Source organism: Mauremys reevesii, linkage group 5 (genome assembly GCF_016161935.1).
Source record: "Mauremys reevesii isolate NIE-2019 linkage group 5, ASM1616193v1, whole genome shotgun sequence".
Lineage (NCBI taxonomy): Eukaryota > Metazoa > Chordata > Testudines > Geoemydidae > Mauremys > Mauremys reevesii.
In genome coordinates this window covers 97,154,627-97,177,734 of record NC_052627.1, presented here as the reverse complement: position 1 = coordinate 97,177,734, position 23,108 = coordinate 97,154,627, and the positions used below count along the sequence as shown (strand labels likewise).

At 40.6% G+C, this 23,108-nt stretch overlaps 1 protein-coding gene across 6 annotated transcripts in view; it reads left to right on the top strand.

Moving 5' to 3' along the window:
* Positions 1-23,108, top strand: part of TBC1D1 (TBC1 domain family member 1) — a 189,756-nt gene that overhangs the window by 28,672 nt on the left and 137,976 nt on the right. The window lies entirely within an intron of this gene.

Here is a 23,108-nt window from a genome sequence, read left to right as displayed (position 1 = left end):
GATATAAATGTGATCCATGAACCAGAGTACCTCATTTCTGACTGAGAAGTTTGGGTCAGAATTGGCTGACATTAATGTCACCGCAAGCGGTTCATTGGGCAGTGAAGACTTTACAAGGGCCAAAAGATTGGTGTTGGCCAGCACATTTACAGAATGGCAGGACTTCAGTGTAGGACAGGTTCAGAAAGTTTATCCCCCTTATTCAGGTACTCCCCCCTTGCGGGATAATGCTTCGGATTTGCCATTTTGGGTTCCAGATGGTAGGTCATGGAATCTAGAAAAGAAGAGGGACCAACGTATCTGATGTTGATTAAGAGCTGTGGCAGTTCGGAGATGTTACAAATTTTTATGATCTGTGAACACCTGGACTGGAAAGTGTGCACCTTCTAATTGGTGGCACCACTGCTAACATACAGCCTTGATGGCTGGTAACACTTTATCATAGATTTCATAATTTTGTTCCTTGGGTGTCAATTTCCAGGCATAGAAGGCACAACAGTGGAGCTCATTCGAGGGCCCATGTTGCTGTGATAGCTCTGTCCCATAACGCTATTGGGTTTCAGTTCATAACATGCAGGGATATGGTTTATTATTAAACCTTTTCATCAAATTTTTTACAGAAGGCACAAAAACATGTAGAGTCTGATTCTCCACTCTGTTACACCAGCTTTACACAAGTATAACTCTGGGACCTTTGCAGGGTCTCAGAGCTTGGGCTCCAGCCCAAATCTGAACATTTACATTGCAATTTTGCAGCCCCAAAGCTTGAGCCCTGCGAGCCTGAGTCAGCTGACATGGGCCAGCTGCAGGTGTTTAATTACTGTGTAGACATACTCTAAGGGCCACTGAATCCATGCTTGTGCAGAACCAGTGGATGGTAACTCCAGCATAGGGCCTGATCCTACTCATGGCAAAATTCCTGTTGGTTCACTGCTGCTGGATCTGCCCCCTGGTGGACACAGATGGGGAGCATCTGCATTTATTGTGTGTATTTTAAAAATGGAACACTTATTTCTGAGAGACATGGTAAGTGAGGTAATATCTTTTATTGGACCACGTTCTGTTGGTGGAAGGGACAAGCTTTCGAGTAACACAAAGCTCTTCCTCAGGTGACCTGACCTCGAAAGCTCATCCCTGCCACAACAGAAGTTGATCTAATAGACGATATTACCTCACCTACCTTGTCTGTCTAAGATCCTGGGGCCAACATGGCTACGACAACATTGAAAACACTTATTCCTGTTAGTTTAGTCGTCTTTGGTGCACAGAAATTTTATCCTTTTTTGGCAGGTTTATTGATTTTTTTTTTTTTATGTCATAGATTGTCTAAGCGGTTGCTTTGGCAAATGGCTTTGTAGGAACCCTGTGTTCTAAATGTGCCATGGTACGTGACATTCACACTAACACACGTAATGTTGTATCACATTAAGTACAGCACACTGTGTTGTGAGTTGTAGGTGATCTGACTTGAGTGGGATTATAGGCTGACATACTCTGGTTTCGGGTAATCAACATTTAGCTCTCTGCCAAGCTGCACACAGAGTCTGGGTGAGAGTTGGTGAGGGCTACATTATTTAGCTATAAAAAGGACAGCAAAGACCCAATGAACTTCAAAGTATTTGTTGTAGGTTTAGCCTCATGACTGAAGATTATTATGTAATTTATTTTTGACATTAGACACTAAGACAGCAGTGTTCCTAAGCATCTCTTTGTTAGAAGAATTTAAGCAAGGTATTTGTTGGAATAATTTTTAAAGCAATTTGTTTTATATACTATTGTTTCTGATAACCCTATGGGGATTTAACCTGTGAGTCTGACTGCACTCTTGGTTACATCAGTGTAAAACCAGCAGAACTCTGTTGGCTTCAGTGGAGTTATTCCATACTCACTTCAGAGTAACCCACAGCTGAATCTGGCCCTATTCATTTTGTTCCTAAATCATCAGCACATACTAGTTTATTCTTGCAGGATTGCTCATAAATTGCAAGCTGCTGCTACTTATTTTTGGTAGGGGGGAGAAAAGGGGAACAAAATTCTGAGGCATTTGTTAAAAAAACGAAAACAAAGCAAAGAAAGAAAAACAAACCAAGAACAATGTGAACTTGTAGATCAATTTTTTAGGCTTACAGTTCTTAACAGAGTCACCCTGGGTTTTAGAGTGTAGAATCCAAACACGGCACTATGTAATGTGACTGCCAGGGTTCAGTAACCAGTTGTCACAGAGTAAACAGGATCCACGCTGGGCCAGCTTTTCCTGAGGCTACTCTGTACTTGGGAGCTGTGCAAAGGAAAGAATAGGGGATTTGTGCATGAGTCCCCCCTTTTTCTCAGGGAACTTTCTGCAGTTCTTTGTGACCCTTTTTCTGACTCTCCTCAGCTTCCATAACCTTTGTAGGGCTCTTGCAGAAGGAAAATAGACTAGAACAGGTTCTTGGAGTTCCTGGGTGAAATCCTGGCAAAGTCTGAAATTATGCTTGAGAGGTGGTGCCATTCATTTGTTTCTCTAGTGCAGGGGTTCTTAAACTTCATTGCACCGTGATCCCCTTCTGCCAACAAAAATTGCTTCATGACTCCCGGAGTGGGGACCAAAGCCTGAGCCTGCCCGAGCCCCACTGCCCGGGATAGGGGGAGCGCCAAAGCCCGAGCTCAAGGGCTTCAGCCCCAGGGATGAGGCCTGCAACCTGAGCCCCGCCACTCTGGGTTGAAGCCCTCAGGCTTTGGCTTTGGCCCTGGGCCCCAGCAAATCTAAGCCAGCCCTGGTGACCCTGTTCAAAGGGGGTCGTGACTCACTTAGGGGTCCCGACCCGCAGTTTGAGAACACCTGCTCTAGTGTATCTGACTGGGGTAATGTTCGTTTTCTAGCCATTCTAGGGCAGGGGGATTTGATGGTGCAGTTCACACATTGACAGGACCCCTACACAGTGCCCTGCACATAGTAGTATACTTGCAGTACTTCTGTGTGAGGGGAGGTACAGGCAGAGAAGCTGTGCAGGTAGTCAGTGGGAGTTTTGCCATGGGCTTCAGTGGGGCCAGGATTTAATCTCCTATGATTTTGGGGGGGACGGGGGAAGGAGTTATGTTGTGTAACCTTCCGTCAACAACCCTGGATTGCCAAATGGTGGAAATCTTCAGCCTAATACCATCGTCATTCGCTGGCTTAGGACCAAGGAGAATGTTTTAAGCTTTGTGGCTCATTCAGCCTTCCTAATTGTCAGCTGCAGAGAAACCTGCTCCCATTAGGACACTGGGGAAGCACTGCTCCTCCTGAAGTCCCCCACCCCCAGTTCTATGGCAGGTATGTGGTATATGAGGAGGTCATTGTGTTGGGTGGCTATATAGGCGTTTTGCGACTGAGGTAGAAGGGTCAACAACATTCAGAATCAGTGGATGGCCTGGTGGTGACATGGAGAAGTTCTGGATCTAAGATTTTGACCCTTAAAAATAAGCACTATCCAGATAATTTGTATCTGTAATATCACAGTGTGTTTCCATATTGCTACAGTGACCCTCATCTCAGAGCCAAGTTGCCTACATTCATCATAAATGTGGTGTTCTCTCTCTCTTATTGTTGAGAATTGAGAACTATATATGAGAAATGCAGAATAGTGGAACTGAGGTTACAAAAAGTGCTTACAAACTTGCTGCTGATTTAACCACTGGCATTTTCCATTGCTGAGTATCAGAGTTTTGGTGCTGCTCGCTTATCAGGACCAGTACATGTCCTGAGACAGGTTAAACAGGCCTATGATTAATATAGTATCTGAGCATCTCACAGTCAGTAATGTAGCTATCCTCATAAATGCCCCTGTTTGATAGTTCTTCCCTATTATTTCCATTTTACAGATGAGGAACTGAGGTACAGAGAAACTAAGGGCATGTCTACACTTAGATTTTATAATGCTCTAACTTGCTGGCTCAGGGATGTGAAAAATCACCCTCCTGAGCGCAGCAAGTCTGAGCGCTTTAAAGTGCTAGTGTAGACAGGCTCCGAGCCGTGCTCGCAGCGCTAATCCCCTCATGGAGGTGGATTACCAGGAGTGCTCTCTCCCAGTGCTCGCACGCGACCACACTTGCACTACAGAGTGCTGCCGTGGGAGTGTTACCACGGCAGCGCTTTGAAGTTTCCAGTGTAGACATACCCTAAGTGATTTGCCTAAAGCCTTTCATGTAGCATCTATCAGAGTAGGAGATTGAACTTGGATCTTCTGGATCTAAGGGTAATAATGCCTTAGCCACTTGACCACTATTCCTCTCTAGAAGGCAATATTTATCTACCACAATACCAGCCACATTCCCAACAGTCTGTATTTGGTTTCTTTCTCTCACACTATTAGAAGTTGTTTGAGGGCTCAAGAGCTCCTTCAGACAAATTTTTCCTCTCTTAGGTGTTGCAAATCTCTATGTGCTTTGCTTCTTTCATTCCCCTTACCTGTGGGCATGGAAACCTTGGCATCTTGTGCCAAAAATTTTCCTGAGACTTCCCACATACAGAGGTTGTAACAGGTTCAATATAATTGTGCAGTGGTGTTTAGAGCCGACTGACTGTAAAACCACCGTTGGCTTGTTTCAGGAACTTTATTGCATAAGAAGTCATTTATATGTTTTTAATGCTGGAAATGATAATTGCGCCACTGTGCAATGAAATGCAGTTTCCCAATCATATATGGTACTAGTGCAGGGGAGAATGGTTGAAGGAAAAGTATGAGCACACATTCCACAGCCTTTTTTACATAGCACAATTGTTCACGGCTGTGTTCTAAGATTCCATATGCTTGAAGTTCAATAAGCAACAGTATGTGATTACACAAAAAGAAAAGAAGGGGTCTTGTGTTTCTCTGTTTCTATAAACAGGTGATTGGTAGGCATTTTATGCAAAAGAGGCTGTTGAGTTGATAACAGTCTGACCCAGTGTGGGGCAGTTCCCAAGTGGTGAAGACCATATAACCAGCCCAGTGCCACCCACTCATTAGCTCCAGCATTGTGGGGTAGGGGACTGGATACAGAGTGTATGTCCATAGTGCCTCTGTGGGCCAATGATCCTCAGTTGGCAGAGCGGCACCTGGGGACAGCTGGGCATAATTTAAAGCAGTTCTATAGTATAAATCCACCTTTGCCTCTCCAGGCTCCTGTGCTGAGCTCAGCTTGACTAGGCCTGAGAATTGGGATATAGGTGTCTCCAAGACAGGCTTTCACGCTAAGGCAAACTTGGGTAGAAAAAAAGAGAGTATAGAGTAATTTAATTTGGCACACCTGTACATAGAGGAAGTGAAAACGGGGTGGAGGGAGAGAATGCTGTTCTAGGGATGCTCCAATGGGGCTGCGCTCCACAGATGAGAGCAATTCCTATCTCCCAAAGGAGTTTGATAAATAAATTAACAATGACAGGGACAGTATTAACTTGCACTGCGAAAAGTACCTTCAGATGAAAGAGCACAGGAGGCCTTGCAAAAGTAAATGGCACAGAACTGCATAAATAATGGGAAAGTCACAGGCTTTGGAGTCAGAACCTCCTGCTCTTTGTGTGGGAGGCAAACCTTGTAGACCTAGGCGAATAAATACCAAGGAAACCATGACGTCCAAGTAATGGAGTTTTCTTAACCCTGCCTGGGGAGAATCTGACCCCTTGTCATTTTTCACTCTTGTCCCTACTTCTTTTGGAGATTTGAGGATCTAAATAAATCTCTTACTCAAGTTTCATAATCTGTTTGTAAAAGATGACAGTCAGTTTGTACTATGCCTTAGAGATGCTGGTGGACCCACATCTAGACAACTGAATATGTTGCAGTAGAATGGGGTGTGGCAATCTCTTCTTTGCTTTTGTGGTTTTAACCTTATTCCCAAACTTCTTGGTGCTTAATTAAATTCACTACCCTGTTTTTCTTTATTGCATTGTCTCACTGGCACTGGTGTTGGCCATCTTCTTGCTTTACTGGTAATATTCTGACCAAAAGAAGTTATCCCTTTGCAACCTATTTTTAAAACTTTAGTCTCTTAGAAGAAAGTTTTGGTGGAGCTGTAGTTTAAGGGTAACTTAATTTGGAAAATGAATTTGAACATTTCGCAGTCCCATTAAAGATCATAGTGTTCCTTCTGTTAATACTAACATTGCATTTAGTCATAAAATAGACCAGAGATAGGCAACCTTTGGCACGCGGCTCGCCAGGGTAAGCATCCTGGCGGGCTGGGCCGGTTTGTTTACCTGCCACATCTGCAGGTTTGGCTGATTGCGGCTCCCACTGGCCGTGGTTCACTGTTCCAAGCCAATGGCGGTGGCGGTAAGCAATGGCCAGCACATCCCTTGGCCCGCACCGCCAGGGTGCTTACCCTGGTGAGCCGTGTGCCAAAGGTTGCCGATCCTTGAAATAAACTGTAAGATCCTCAGGTAAGAGACTGTGTTTGTACATCACCTAGCACAACAGGGCCCCAACCAAAAGCGAGCCTTCTGGGCACTACAGCAATACAAATAACAAAATAGATGAACAAGCAAATATAAAATTAACATTACAAAGAATGCTGATTTATTCTTTTCAACAGCAGATATGGCTTACATGTACGTAGGCATTTGAGCTGAATGTATGAGACGGCAAAGGGACCGGGTTTGATGAGAAAGGAAGTTTCTTGCATTTCCTGAAATTAACCTTTGCTGTGGTTTATTAAAGCTAATTGAAGACTGAAAGACATTTAGAAGAACAAATGTGTATTTGGAATACAATTCCACATTAAGAAGTCAGAAAATCTGAATTCACCAGCATGTGTTTTGTAATTAAAAGTGGTCTTAAGACATCAAAGCATGTAAGATCCAGATTTTTTTTAAACATACACCTGATGATAATCAGTTTTAGAACTGTGAAATCTTGAGAGAAGAGATGAAACTGGCCTGATAAAGAGCAGGTTTCCATAAAAATATTTAGTCTTGACTCATACTGTTCAATGTCAGCTTTTATACATAACAAAACACTATGAAAAATGTAATTTTAGCTAACAGAAAAGTGTTTAAAAGCAGACAGAATATTTTAAAAAATTGTTTGAAAGACCACTGTTGGCCAAACACAAATAAATTACGTGCCCTATCCCATGGGCAGATCTGTGTAGGCAATCCCTTGTATCTACACAGACTCAAGAGTCTTCTGGCTTGGATCAGATTGCAGGAATGGGGCCTGCCGGAACAATTATTTTTTTGACCCAATAAAAATAAAATACTTTTCATTTTCTCTTTGATGCTTTACAAGCTTATCTGGAACTTTGATTTTAATTCTCTCTGAGACAGTTTGATATATGGAGTTAATGTTGATAACTGTGGGATCACAAGGCAGTATGAAGCTATTACAGGTATTTTTATTTATTTTTCTGTTTAAAAAATGGATTAGTAGGAAAAGCTCTAAGCATGTATTTTTTTAAAAATGAAAAAAATCCTAATAATATCAAACTAAATGGACTACCTTCCTGAAATTGCTCCAAATCCTCTCTACAATCAGTCCCACTCAAGCAAAGGCCTGAGTGAACAGCCAAACCTTAACCTGTGCCCTCAAGGGCAGCAGATTTGGGCTCTGACTGACTAATGAGTTCAACACAAAAGCAAAGCTGAGGAGACATTTTATAAGCACAGAAACTATTTATTATGAAAATACTTCAGCAGCATGACTTCTCCTCCTGTTCTACGTCAAAGTGAAGAAGAGTAATAAACCACATAATAAGAATCAATACTTTCCTTTGCCCGGTGAAGGTATGAGAGTCCTATGCTGCTGCTTCTTTGCACTCCATTAATTTCACTCTGCAGATGGGACTTTGGGAAACATTTCCCAAGAGAATGACTTCTGTGGCTGGACAAATATAGGCCACAGGCCAGCAACTGGATCTGCACAGGTGGAGCTCCAGGGTCCAGCCACGTGGATCTGATATTGAGACCATTAGGCCTCTTTGGACTTTATTATCCTAGAACTGGTCATGTCCCTTTGTCCCACCCATGACCTTCACACCCACTGGAGGACCCCCACCCCCTGCCATGCAGGGAGTTAAGCTGAATCCCTATATGTAGCTGGTTCAATGGGCTTTCAGTTTCCAGAGATGTTATGCCATCATTTTTCAAGAGCACTAACCTCACACACAGATAAGCAAGACATTATTAAATATTGCAGTTCCTCTTAGTGATGATATCTTGTGTAGTCTGTTGAGTTGTGTTGTAGAGCCTGGTATCCTGTACTGTGTGACCATGTAATGAAAGACTTTCCTCTATTGTGCTTTCACAAGGAGGCAGAGTTAAAAGGTAAAGTTCATAATTCAGTCAGTCCTGGATTTCTTTGTTGAATGTCCCACTCTTTGTGCAGCATTGAGCACAAAAATAAGTGGTAAAGTTAGAGGTTAGTATTAATGGGGGTATTGAACACATGAACCGGGGATTAAATTGTGGTGTTTCTTTGCAGTTTACCTTTTAGGCTACTATGTAAACCTTAACCCTAAGATTTTACTGCTGCAAATACTTAACACACGTACTTAATGTTACCTGTGTGAATAGTTCCATTAAAGTCAACAGGACTACTTGCATGTATAAATGTCTACAGGATGGAGGTCTCAAACCTCATGTTGCAGTCACAGTTTTTGTCTTATAATTGGCTTTTTCCGCCCCCAATAACAGTTGAGTTGTTTGAGATGATTTCATATGGGTTGGATCAGAGAGAATTATCCTAATTTATGTAATTGATTTTTTTAATATATGTTATTACATCATAGGATTTTTTTTTTTTAAACCAAAGAGGCAGAATTTCTTTAAAGATGGAATGGAAAATTTAAAATAGAATGCAATAGAGTATTCAGTAGAATTTTACTGATTAATTAACATAGTTGGTTTAGCTTTGCTAATAGAAAAAACAGTCCAGGTTTATGCCTTTAATTAAAAATGCAAATGTCAGTGTAGCATCTGACTCAGAGAAGTTATAAAACACTAGGGTCTAAAGAAGAGCTTAGCATCATTTGTCATTTTTATCTCTCTCTGCCAACTACTAAAAACTGTCATAGTGTACCTCTGCCAGTACAAACAGCAGCAGCCTTTACAGAGACCTCTAATTGAAATCTAACTCTTAGGCATTTATAGAAGTTGTGTCAAGAACTCAGAGCCTCTTAAATTTGCCCTTCACCAAAATAGCGTCAACCCAATCTCTTATGAGACTGTAGTTTGGTGTTCCCAGCTGAGGTGGGGTGTGTTTCAAAATGGCATGACTATGGATGAAGATTTGTTGAAATTAGGCCCTCTGATTTCCTCAGCAGAAGTGGAATTTAGAAAAAAAAAAGTTTATTTCATGAGGCACAGCACAAAATATTTCCCAGAAGCATTTTGCCATGTAGTCAAGTCCTTAGAGAGTTCCTATAATAGCAGAATGTAAATTTCATTCTTCACATAAGATTAGACATCCAGGGGATGGCTGATTATTTTTTCCCACCTTCACCACAACAGTTTGCAACATCTTATGATGAAGTGTTCAAGTGCCACTTAGTGGCTATCCAGAGTTGTGTTACAAATATCACAGTATCTTTCGTGAAGGACGGTTACTTAATTCACTTTCTTACCACCAGAGGAATTTCTTGTCTTTTTAAGTTTAGAGTCTGATCCAAAACTTTGAAGTCAATGGCAAAGTGCAGAATTCAGGTAAAGTGGTGCCTCTGGGTTTGAAATACTAGCTTTCTAAGGGACAGCATTTTTCTAGGAAAATTGAGTTTATTTTTATCTGTTTAAATAGATAAAACAAGGCATATGCTCAACAGTGATTGGTATCTGGCAGCAGTTAATGTTCTGGAATGTCTCTGTTAGTTCCTTCTCCAGGATATCTGGTAGGCGCGAAAACACGTTAACTGTCAGAAATGCTATAGGCTTGACATAATACACCCATATCCAGATACTGGGCCATGAGGGCCAATTTTTGTCTTCCGGTAAACTGCAGGAGTAACTCAGATTTCAGCATGTAAAGGGGTTGATTCTCTCATTTTCAGAATGCCTGTAGAAATTTGTTTGATCAGAAATTATATTTTAGGTCAGTGAAAAATGTTAAACTATTTTGAAAATGATTTCAATAAAAGTTTAAGTGTAAATATCTGGGAAAATTTCAAATGGCAAAATGGAAACACCTTCAGTCCCTCCCCGTTACATCTTGTACTCATTTTTCACCTAGCTCTTTGTAACAGGGTTTGGTGCTATCTAAACAGGCCAAACAAAAGCACGTTTCCTGACTTCAGCATGGTATTTACTAGGTAAAGTAGTCCTAAGGACTTGTTTACTGTACACTAGAATTCAAAATGTGTTAGCTAGTCTGTTCTGGCTAACATGGTTTGAGCTTTAACATGGAAAGCACTTTGAAGACATTAACCATTAAGTTATCAAAAGAAGTATTTCACCAAAGATTAAGAATATTGAATAGAACAAAAGGAGAGAGACACATTATTTGTTTCATCCAAAAGAAATAACTTTTGACTTGTATAAAGCTTTTTACATTTAAAAATATATATTCATTGAGCAGGCTGCCACATTATTAGATGGTGATAATTAAGGAACTCCTAAATTTAGATTGTGACATTTTATCTAATCTTATATTATTTTAATTATATGCCACCAACAATAATTAGCAATACTATGATGGTAAATTGATTGAGATCATTGCAATTTAAATCACCAATCTGCAAATAGGAAAACTTGTTTAAATCAGTTTTAATTTTGTTTTGCATTTGAACATTTTAGTTATTTTTCTAAAGAAGGGTTGATTCTCAGTAAGTGATGAGCATTAAAACATGGTGTCATGGAGCGCACCTCTCACCGCTGGGCAGGCATCTAGTCACTTTGGGATTTTCTTGAGGTCAATGCCCCCATTTGTAGTTTGCACACCATTGCTCTCACTCTCACCCGCAGCTTCTCTCTCAGCCTCAGGAACTGCCACATCCACTTCACGACTCAGCTCTCTGGCTGGGTTGCTCTGTGTTTTCCTCTTCTGGGGGGTAGGGGAGGGGTATCATTGTGCAATAATCCAGACACTTCATCAGTGGTGAGTGGGAGGGACCCAGGCCTGCTCACTACTCTGGGTCCCAACCCAGGGCCCCTGTAAATAGCAACCTCTTTCTCTGCCTCTTTAACTTCCTTCAATGCTGCTATGATTCCCTGGGCCACTTCCCCAGCACCTTCTTCACTCTCACCTCAAGGCATTCAGCTACCCAGACCCAGCAGCCAGTCAGGAACTCGCTCTTGCTCCACTGGTCCCTGCCAGCAGCTGCTCTGTCCAAGGTACTCCTCAGCAGGGACTGACCCTGTTCTGCACTGCAACTCTTCTTATATGGGCCTGCTGGCCCTGGATTGGCTGCTTCCTGCAGCCCTTCTCTGATTCGCTGTGTTCCATGCAGCTTCTCTGTGCTGCTTGGAGGACTCACCCCAACTGCTCCTTTGTAGGACCCCAGGGCTTCCACTCCTGTGTAGGATGGACACCCCATGACACATGCTATTTGGTAATGAAATATAACTTTTACTCTAAATGTGGTGCTGCTGCTGCTTTGTTTCTGCTAATCAGGAGAATAAATAAATGTATATAGATATAGTGTAAACAGTTATTTAGCTTAATTTACCTATATTCAGATTTTTAATTTTTATATTAGAAAATGGTGAATGATGCATTTCTTATTTACTAGATGTTTTACTTGTGATTTGTGTCAAGTTGTATTTGAATGGAAATGCAATTAAAATTAGCATTTACAATTTTTTATTAAACAAAACTACCTTAGAAGTGCTAAATACATAAAAAAAGTTTATTGAAGTTCATCAAGCCATGTTTTGCACTTAACACTAACCAATTGATTAAACAAAGGAAATATTTGTAGCTAATGAACTGAACTGATTTTTCTGGTCACCATGTCCTTCAAGATTTTATAACTAGATCTCTCCTTCTCACACCTAGTTTTTATTCATATTGGAAGAGAAAAACAAGCTTTTTTGCTTTTTCAACTCCCAATTGGTTTCTAAGCTTTGAATGAATTCATCACTGAACTGAATGAAGCTAAAATTAAGAAGATAGATTCTTCTGCAGGTGCAGAGAGACTACGGCTGTCAAAAGCTTGTTTAGCACTTCAACAAACTGGGTTCAGGAGCTTAGCAATGACTTTCACTGGCTTAGTGACTTTCTTTAAAACTTGGCAGCACATATACTGCTTAATATTTTTTTGTATTTAATGTGTGGTTTTTAATAGATTATAATAAATTTAGGCCTTGGCATAGGTTATCAATTTCATGTTTATTTCAAAATAAATTTATTTAAATCAAAACAAAAACATTTCTTAAAAATTGCTTTACATTAAAATATACATTTAAAAAAAACAATTTTTATCCATCCCAACAACTATTGCTTAAATATTGCTGCCAAAATTATCTTTGTTTCTTATTGATCTGAGTATGTCATTTCCCACTTTTGATTCCTACACTGGGTCCTCCATAAATGCTATATAAGACATTAAGAAAATACAAAGGAATGCCAGTTCATACTTTTAGAAATGGTAAATTATACAGAGTGTGGTAAAGTACCTGCTTCTCCTCAGCAGGCTCAGTCCTTTTTAGTCTTGGAGACACAGGCTAGGGCAAAGGAAAATCCTTCCAGGTCACACAGGGTCTGGCTGATCCCTCCATCAGTCAGTCAGTCAGTCCATCCCTTGTGCTGGGTTTCTCCCCTTCTGGGGACAGAGTGCACTCTTCCTTGCTAGAAAGGTTCAGAGCCTTGCTATACCTAACTTGCTGGCAGCTTCTCTCACCCTGCTTCTATGCCAGGGAGGGTTTAAAAAGGTCTCCAGCAGTTGGGGCCAGCTGAACCTAATTAGCTCCCTGGTAACTCCTTTTTCAACTGAACCTTATTTTCCCATGGCCATCTCTCCTCAGTGGATAGGGAGAGGTGTTTTAACCCCCCTGGGACTAATTACTACCCCTCTCTTTGTAGCCATTTGTCCTGGGTTTGCCACAAGAGATTAAGAACATTTTTAGACATTAAATGGGTTTCTGTATTCAGTGGCCTCTGACACTATTTTAAATCAGAACTAAACCAGTACCCCATCCTGGTGGTAAGTAACATCTTGATACCAGACACGTATTTTTTGGGGTGAGACATAAAATCAAAGTATTGTCCATAATATGGGTAATTGTATTATGCTTGCAATTACAGTGGGATCTAGCATTTCTCTGTGTTCCAGCCTAAATTGCCATATAGTGTTCTGCTTCAGAGGTGGCTGCATTTCCATGGTAGGTGGGCTGGTTCTTATTTTTAATGCATTATGAAAGGCACTATAATCTCAGCCCTGCAGCTAGCTCTACGCAGGTTGACCCCTGCCCATGTCCTAAGCCCTGAGGAGTCACGGCACTCTGCATGAACACAGGGGGCTACCCACACAAAGCCAGTGGCAGGATCAGTGCTCAAATTATTATTAAGAAAAAGTATAACTATATTTTATTTTATTTATATTTAACTAAACAATCTGCCACATTTGAAATAATATTTTATGCCCTGATCCTGAAAACACTCACACATGGGCTTAACTGTAGTATCCACGCACTTACCACTTGCATGTGTGAAGTCATACACGTGCATCAGGGTTTGCAGAATTGGGGCATTAGTTATTAAGTGTAAGGGATGATCTATCATGTAAAACAGTTAGAGGAACGCATACTAAATGAATCAGTTGAAATGTATGCTTGGATTTATAATTAGAGGACAATAGATCAAGCTACTTAAGGAGTCCATTGTTCTAACAGGAAAATGGAAGTACAGTCAGCACATGTGGCAGAAGTATGCAGTTGTCTTACAGTAAAATATGCTAAGGCCTTTGAAGTGTTTAAGCTTGATCAAAAACATGGAAGATCACTGGGGACAAATCTCATTGCAACATTATAAGTCAGTTTTGTTTTATATTTAATTATTTTGCAATGTACTTTTAGAAAATGTTTCTTCTAGAAAGAATTTGCTAAGAATGAGAAGGTAAAGCATAATTGATGAAATTCTGGAACGTGTACTTTTTAATTAATAACGTATTAATTGGAATGAAGAAAGGGGATTTTGGGGGGTGATAGTCATTGCTTGAATCTCATTTCTGAGCTTATATCAAATGTTTGTTGCTCTTGCTTTTAGCCAAAGACAGCATGTTATATACAGCATAAGAGTACAGAGTCCACACTGTTTGTCTAGGTACATGGTAGGGGTTAGTAAACTGGAGGAGGAAAAATGAGAAACAGGAGATGAAACATACATATAAGCAAACATTGCTTATTTAATTTCCTATTCCCAGTGTTTTTGAAGTAGAATACAATAAGTAACACCACAGTGCAACATAAAAATCGTGGATAATTCTATCAAAAGACAAATAAAATTATGTCTCATGCAAAATTATTGCACATATTGCAAGTTGCCAGTAATGATTTGAATACAACATTACACAGGAAATGGCATCTCTGGGTATGCTGCAGCTTCTAATCAGATGAAGGCTGGCAGTGAAAAAGAATCACTAAAACTGAGGTTTGATTAGTCAGTATTGCTGAAGGTCTTTTTAATTGGTTAAGATGCGGTAATTAGTCTATGCAAGCCAGTCTGGAAAGAATTAGTTATGTCCTGCTGAAGTTCTAGTGCTTGTTTTCTGGGAGGACTGGAGCAGTGGGGTCTGTGATATGAGGGCAACATTACAGAAATTAAGATTTCTACAGCTGGATTCTGGAAAAGAACAGGAAAACATGGTATTTGTTTTTCCTTGTGTTACCTTTGCTTGCTTTGGTGAAGTTAGCATTCATAAAAGATACAGTGGGAGCAGGATGGAGCCCTTTCCGGTTGAAAAAAAGTTTTACATCCTGCGGGCCAGTTTTTCAGCAAATATAAGTTGCCAGTGCTTTGTTGATTTTAGTGAATCCATGATGATTTACACCCACTGAGCTCTAGCCCTGACTATGAGTTTTTACTGTTAGCTTCCTTTCCAGTGGAACTGCTACTTTAACTAAAAACAAAAAAAGTTAATAGCTATGTTTTTATTAGAAAATTAGTGTGTTTTGCTATGCTGTGGTTTGGTATGTTCTGTTCAGTAGTGTCATTTTCTTCAATTTATTAGACAATGGCTATTGTCTTAGAACACCCAAAAATAAAGAGAAATTTCAATAGAACATACGGACTTCTTTTGAAGATTGTGACTCTTTACTCATCAGCATAATGAGGAAATTAAAGACCAATTCAAAATCAGGCATTTAGAAATATCTGCCAAGACATCATGTCTTGTAATTTATGACTATATGTTTCTGGTACCAAATTAGTTGATTTCAGTGTTGTGTTTGCATGTGTTTAACAGCAGTATCAATGATCTACTGGAAAACAAAGATTTAAATTGATATTATTTCAAGCAATTAGTAAAACATGTTTTTTAGTGATAAAAAACTGTGTGATTATGGCAAATACACCATGAATGCTGTCATAAGTAGATTTAAAAAGATGCCAAATTGTGCAGTACTGGGAGCATAATCTACTTTTAATAGTCTTCTAGAGTATTAAAATCAATCCTCTTGGGCCCCTGTTTCTGCAATGACTTACTCATGTGCTTAAGTCAATGGGACTACTCCCATATTTAACATTAATCACACGCATGAGTCTTTACAGGACCAAGGCCTTAGGCTGTAAAAGTATATGTGCAGATTATTTTATTATGTACCATCTATGATTTATCTAATGTGATGCTCCATTTAATATAGGTAGCTAGTCATGATTATCTATAGCGCATTGGAAAAATATCATGGTATAGCTAGGAGTTTTGATTTAATCAATCAAATGAGATCTCATGTCCACTCCCTGCGTCCTTTGCCTCAACATTACTGGAAAAAGTATTTTCTTATAGTTCTATGACTACACAAGCTGAAATCCTTATTTAGTACTTAAAATGTGTGTGTGTGTGTGTGTGTGTGTGTGTATGTGTATATATATATATATATATATATATATATATATATATATATATATATATATATACACCTCTACCCCGCTATAATGTGGTTGTGGGGAGCCAAAAATCCCTACCGTCTTATAGCTGAAACCCCGTTATATTGGGGTAGGGGTGGCAGGGCACCGGCAGTGAGCCCCAGACCCTTTAAAGCGCCACCGGAGCCCCGCTGCTACCACGCTATACGCGAACCCATGTTATATCGGGTTGCGTTATAGCGGGGTAGAGGTGTGTGTGTATGTGTATGAAGTTTTCCAGTGTTCAGGAATGCCCCCCATAAAGGAATGAGATGTCTTCCCAAATCAAGTTGTTTCCTTCTAGCTAAATAATTCCCTTTAACAACATATTTCAAAATGAAGGGAAATTTTATTTTAATCCTTAAGAACTGTGATTCAAAATGAAAGTTCTTCCAATCACATGTCTATTTATTCAGAGTTTCAGTGGTTTGCAATCCTTCCTCTTAAGAAATTTTTTTACTCCCTTCCTTAAACATTCTAAAGCTTTTTTTGACCAAACTGTTCTCTTTCTTGATGACTAACTAGAGTAATCTCCAGGGAACAGTTGAAGACTCCAAGAGAAAGAAAATATAACACTTAGGGGGAGGGGTAGAGAAAAGAGTAGGAACTCAGATGATGTGAATGAAACTTTCATTGTAACTTTAGTGTTAGACACAGGGCCGGCTCCAGACCCCAGCGCGCCAAGCGCGCGCTTGGGGCGGCATTTTGCCGGCAGGCGGCTCCAGCGGACCTTCCGCAGTCATGCCTGCGGGAGGTCGACCGGAGCCGCGGGACCAGCGGACCTCCCGCAGGCATGACTGCGGAGGGTCCGCTGGTCCCGTGACTCGGGTGGACCTCCCGCAGGTGTGCCTGCGGATGCTCCACCGGAGCCGCGGGACCAGCACACCCTCTGCAGACACGTCTGCAAGAGGTCCCCCGGAGCCGCGGGACCAGCGACCGGCAGCGCGCCCCCTGATGCATGCCGCTGTGTTTGGGGCGGCCAGATTCCTAGAGCCGCCCCTGGTTAGACATGATTAATCTTTATTTAATTGTTTAATTCCTAATATCCTATCATAGAAGGAATTCAACCAATAAACATCATTAAATCAATTATATTCCACTGCCACTGATATGTCTATTTGATTGTTATGCTCTGCTTGAATTAGATGCTGTGAGTGAACATGAACTACAAACATTGAAGTTAGATCTTCAGCCTTATTGGAAGTTTCTAAATTTAAATAATCGTGGGAATTCACTGCTCCCGGAGGCTTGGAGCTGCTGGGTTTTTCGCTTTTTCCAAGCCTGGAAGGTTGAATCCCAGTACTGTTGCTGGTCAGCACCCTCTACGGTCAGGCCTGCAGAACTGCATTGATGCTGCTCCCAAGGCTTCTTGCTTCTGTATGCAGAGGCAAATGTTTCCTCAGCAGCTGAGACCTCTTTTCTTCAGAATTTTTTTGCTGTCTCCTTTTCCCTCCAGCTTGGTCTATAGTAGGTGTTTTAAGGAAGGCTGGAGATTGCCAGATGACAGCATCAAAGGACTCTTGCTCGCACGTTTCACTCTGCATTCTACCAGCTTCCCCACCCCACCCCTCAGTTTCTACAGCTTTTTGGGGGCCTTCTTCTTAGCTGTTTGCCAGTGTCCCTAAGATTCTTGACAGAAGGGCCATAAATCCACCCCTCAAAACCAGTAGAAAGACCTCTTATGCCAATTCCCTAGTCCTTGGCTGATGAAGGAAGTTTTCCTCCCTCTCTGAGATTCTGAATCAGATGATTAGAGCTACCTGTTCCCTAGCAAAGAGGGAAAAGCTTTCTCTGAACTCATTCACTGTATTTGAACCTGCAACCCCACCTTCCCCTTCACCTAGAACACACTCAGAATGAGGCTGAGGAAAGGCAGATCCGCCTTCCCCACACTAGAATCTTGTTCAGTGCTGTGTGGCCAACCCTGACAAAAAGAGGTCAGTCTCAGGAAAATTCTTATTACCACCATAGCTAATCTTCCTTCTTATTGTTTTTTAATTTTATAGTTTGCTTTTTTTTTTCTTGACCCAATCAATGCTTTTCTAATGGCTACCGCTGCATTCAGTATTGCATGCTTATCAGCATTGTTCTACTATGCAGTAAATTCTGATAAGGGAAGCAGACTATTTGAATCCCCTCTTATAGAAATTTTATGTTTTGTGTAATTCAGTATAAGGTACAATAGTAGCCATGCCCCATCAGCACTTGACTAATGTATTTTCCGCTTAGACAAAGGGGTAACTGGATGACTGTATTTTTGGTCCCTCTCTCTAGTAGGTGGAGGCAGATCTTGTGTGGCTGGATCATTTAGGTTAGGAAGCCATCTTGTCTTTGTGTTTAGTCATTTTCTTTTTCTTGACAACAAGTTATCCAAAATTAAAAACAAAAGAACAAAAAATGGTCCTTTCTGATATATTTTTTGAAGAACTGGCTGGCAGTTCTAGTTTGACCCAGGTCCTTGGAGGCTGGGCTACACAGGAGAGGAAAGCCTGTCTTTCTCCCTGCCTGCAGTAGATTCATGTGAACAGTTTTGCTAGTCCCGCTTGGCTTTCTCAAATCCATATACACACCTTTTACCTTGCTGGCTTCACAGAGGTGAAGTCTCAGATCTGCAGAAGACAAGCGGTGATAACAGATCCACTTAGAGCCCTCTCTTCCCTTGAGGAAGCAGTCACTTAGGTCTGTGTTGGAGCCAGCATGAGAGTTCTGTTAGCTGTGTGTATGCAAGAGGGAAGAAGTGCCATGGTTGAAAAGAAGACATTCATACCAGCTCTGTATGTGTGGAAGCTCTCTGCAGGCCAGCATGACAAGTTCACTTCGGCTGTCTTATGCAGTGTCTGAATGCTCCTCTACCAGTCAGCATTCCATAGTAGTAAAAGGGCCACTTAGGGGACCAGGGATGGTGATAACATTTATTTTTTTCCTTATTGCTGAGAAAATCCCAAACTAAGCCCGGTAAGCCAGCCAGTATTTTTTTTAAATTAATTTGAATTGATTTTCTTTTTAACGAAATAGACAATAACAAATCCAAAATTGAAAATGACTTACAGCAGCTTGTGAATGTTCCCAAATAGCTTCTCTTCATGAGATCGCCAATCGAATTGTGCAATTTTGCAGCTTGTCAAAGCTGCACAAGTGCAAGACAATACTATGCAGAACACATGAGGGTGGGGGTTACAGTAATAAAATGGGAGAAGAGAGATGAAGTGGGGAGGGAAAAGGAGGGTGTAGGTAGGTGGAATGGAGGTCTGGAATTCTTCAAGCAGTCTCAGCATTTTTTATTCAAGCATGTCAAGAAATGGGGTGCAATTATCAATCAGTGAATTCATGTAAGAAATCTCTATCACTCAGCCTTCTTAAGGGAGAGTGACACCATAAGAACTTTTCTTCATTTCCTTTCCCTGTCGCTCTCTGCTGGGGAAAAAAGGTTATATCTGCTTGGGCCAATGGAGGAAAACTTCAAGAAACCTATTGAACCGTAATAAAGGTGAAAGTGGGGGTGTTCATAAAAGGAGGAGTGAATAACTGAATGCACTACCAGGGGAAAAATTCCAAAAAGAAATGGCTTGAACTAGGCCCTCCTGCTATAAAGGCACCACTGAGCAAACATCTAGTCTTGGCACCATGACAGCAGCTGAGAGTCTACCTCTGTAATGCATTCAGAATTATAATTTGGAAAGTGAGGTGCAAATGCTCAGAGACTAAGTGTTGGAGCTAGTAACCTAGCCAGTGCTCTGCGTGGTCTGAATTCTTATGAGCCCATCATTGTTAGCCTCCAATGAAGTCTCAAAGATAATTACAGCCTTTAAAATTAGACTATAACAGGGAATGGTCTTTGCATTGGCCAGAAGACAAACTAGATGACCTAAAAGAGCTTTGAACTTGAAATTCTTCTTACAAATTTACAAATGCTTTTTTGAAAGCAGACCGCTGTCATTAAGGAGAAGTAAGTTGTTTTGTTTTTGTAAGTTGATGGTGGACATCTGCAGAACTGAACAAGCCATTTTCTGATTATGTAAAGTTAAAAATATAGCTTTAAAGTATTCCTGCATGTAAATTGCTACTACTAGTGACTGAACTTTTCAAAATAGTAGCAATTATCTGCTAATATTTTCCATTATAATATCCAGTAGACTGTTTTGGTGTAAAGATTTTTAATTTAGACAAGGTATTTCAAATACTCCTTTTTAGTGTTTATATGTAGAAATGTGTTCCTTATGTAATTTTTCCACTTACCCAAAACAGATGTACAATACTTTTGGAAAAGAAGTTATTTGCTTAAACTTTGCAAAGCTAGGCTTTAAAAACAGAAAAATACAGAGGATTCTATTTTTAGAACGTCTGACGTCTTAGAAGATTAATACAGTTACTATTCCTATTAAATTGCTGAAACTGTTTTTTGGAGGATAGGGGAAATATTGAAATTGTTTCCATTTATGCTAAAATATTTCAGATATTATTAAATATTTCTCTATGTACGCACACTCTCCATCAATATAGTATCTGCATATCTCACAATATTAATTAATGCATGCTCCCCCTCACCCTTGCAAGGCTGGGAAGTACAAAGTATAAGCAATTTGCCCAAAATCAAATCTGTGGCAGAACTTGGACTTCAATGCCTAATTTTCTGAATCCGAATCCAAAGAATCCTCAGAGCCCTTTACAAAGCCATGTAAACATTACTGTTACAGTTCACAGATTTGGAAGCTGATGTAGAGAGTGACGTTAAGTGGCTGGCTCAGGATCACACACTGAGTCAGTTCCAGTCAGGTCTCCTGACCTACAACATCATCTAATGGAAACTGGGAGGATATGAGTATTGTTTGCTTAAAACTGTAACTGTAGCAGGAACCCAGCCAGGAAGGGACAGCTGCAAAAGCTTCTGTATAGATAGAAGATCTACAGTGAAGCAGGGAGAGAAAGAGTAGCTTTAGAGACATGTTTATGATCAGTGTTGGAAGAATATGATTTCAACACTCTCACATAATGGATGACCGATCCTGCTATTATGAGCACTAAATAAGGGAAAACATCCTCCTTTCCTCATGCCCGCAATTGCTTTATTTAAAAAAAGTGATTAAAGCCCAGATTTCTAAAGATATTTAGGTGTTGCGGCACTTAGCAATTTTTTGAAAATGAAATTTAGGCGCCTATATCAGTTTGGTCTGGCAGCGCTGAGCGCCACAACATCAAAATACCTTTAGAAATCTGGGCCTAACTTACAAATACACTTAGATTTAAAAGTACATCTAGTGCTCGTGAAAGATGCTGGATTTGAAGCCCTGAAAAGAGATGCCTTTAATTCATCTACAGAACACCTGCATTATGATCAGCGGCAGTGAAAACTTCTCCTTGTTGCCTTGCCAAAATGCCTCTGGAGAGACCACCTTCAGAGAGTAAGCATAGTGCACACTGCATGCATAATTTTATTCTCAGGCTCTATGCAATGAGAGCCAATTAGTTCAAGTTGGGCTAGTGGCATTGAATGAAGAACAGACTGAGACCTTCAACCCATTCAATTTTATTATCAGAAGCTTAAAATTCCAAATTATTTTGAAAAACACACCCCCGTTTTCCATTCACCTTTATGAAACTTGGGAATAACTTGCATTTTTATTGTTGTAGGGCCAGAACCTGCAACCCAAACTTGGGACCTGATCCAAAGCCCATTGAAGCCAATAGAAAGATTCCTATTGATTTCAGTGGGCTTTAGATCAGGCCCGCTGTGAGTAAAGGTTGCATGATAGAGCCCTTCCTGCATTTTAGGTGGGAGGATCACTAAAATAAAACATATTTGAGATAAAGAATAATGAAAAAGTCCATTTCGCCTGACAATGAATCTCTCCTTATTAGCTGAAATTGGACACCTTACTCTGGCTTCATGGACAAACACTGCAGTCTAGTGTTTAGAGCAGTGGTTCTCAACCTGTTTACCATTTTGAGCCGCCTATGCGGCCCACAATGTATTATGTGGGCCGCATCCAATACTACCTGAATGGCCCTGAGGATGTCATATAGGCTGCAGCTCTGTGCTGATTGGGCTGCAAGCAGTCTATGGGCCGTAGGTTGAGAACCACTGGTTTAGAGCAAAGGACTTTGAATCAGGACTCCGCAATTCTTTATATGGTTCTTCCACTGACTCAGTGTGTGACCTTGAGCAAGTCACTTAACCTTTCAGTAGCTTAATTTATCCATCTGTAAAAGGAACATAATATTTATGTCAAAGGACTTAAAGATCCTCAGCTAAAAGGTACAAAATGTTTAAGTATATTATATTGGTAAACAGATTTTTCCCCTCCTTGATGAAGTTAATGACTACTGTCCATGAGAGTGAGAAATCTAATGACCCTGGCTAGACTGGGGCATAGTCCAAGCAGTGCTTTGTAAGCTCCCTCCTGCATTATCACTAACTATCATTCTGGGCATTCAACATCCATGATTATTATCTCAGTTATGAGCGGGTCACCAAAGGGTGAAAGGCTAGTGACCACTTCTTATTACAATAATCATAATTGCCTCACTGTAACCTTGTATTTCCCCTTGTCTGTTTGTTGTAGCCTTCTGTTGTCTCTAATTGTATACTTAGATTGTAAGTTCTTTGGTTCAGAGATTGTCTTTTCACTCAGTGTGAGTGACCTGATCCCTAATTATGGCCTCTAAGTGCTGCAGCAATATAAATAAATAATAGTGCAGTAATGTACTGTGTTCCATAGCCCAGATTGGGACAGGTTTCTCACATGAGACATTTTCAAAGAATATCCTAGAAGAACTTAAAACTTAAGTCAGACTTTCTGCCAGAGTTGCTTGCTGTTTAGTGATGTGGAAATTGATTGAAATGAGGCTACCGTACAAAATGGTGCAGGACCTATGTCTTGCTTGTGGCCCTCTCATTCCATTGCTGCTCCACAGAACAATACTATGCTTTCTTTTCCGAGCAAGGCTTGGATATACAGGATGGAGAGTTGTGACACACTGACATGGAGTAAACAAACACATGTATTTGCATGTTACAGACCTTTACACTTTGTTTCAAAGGTTGAGTGCAGCCATTCCTTGATGAATTCAAATTCAGCATAGCCTTTTGATGTCAAATAAGAGACTTAATGCCTTATTCTA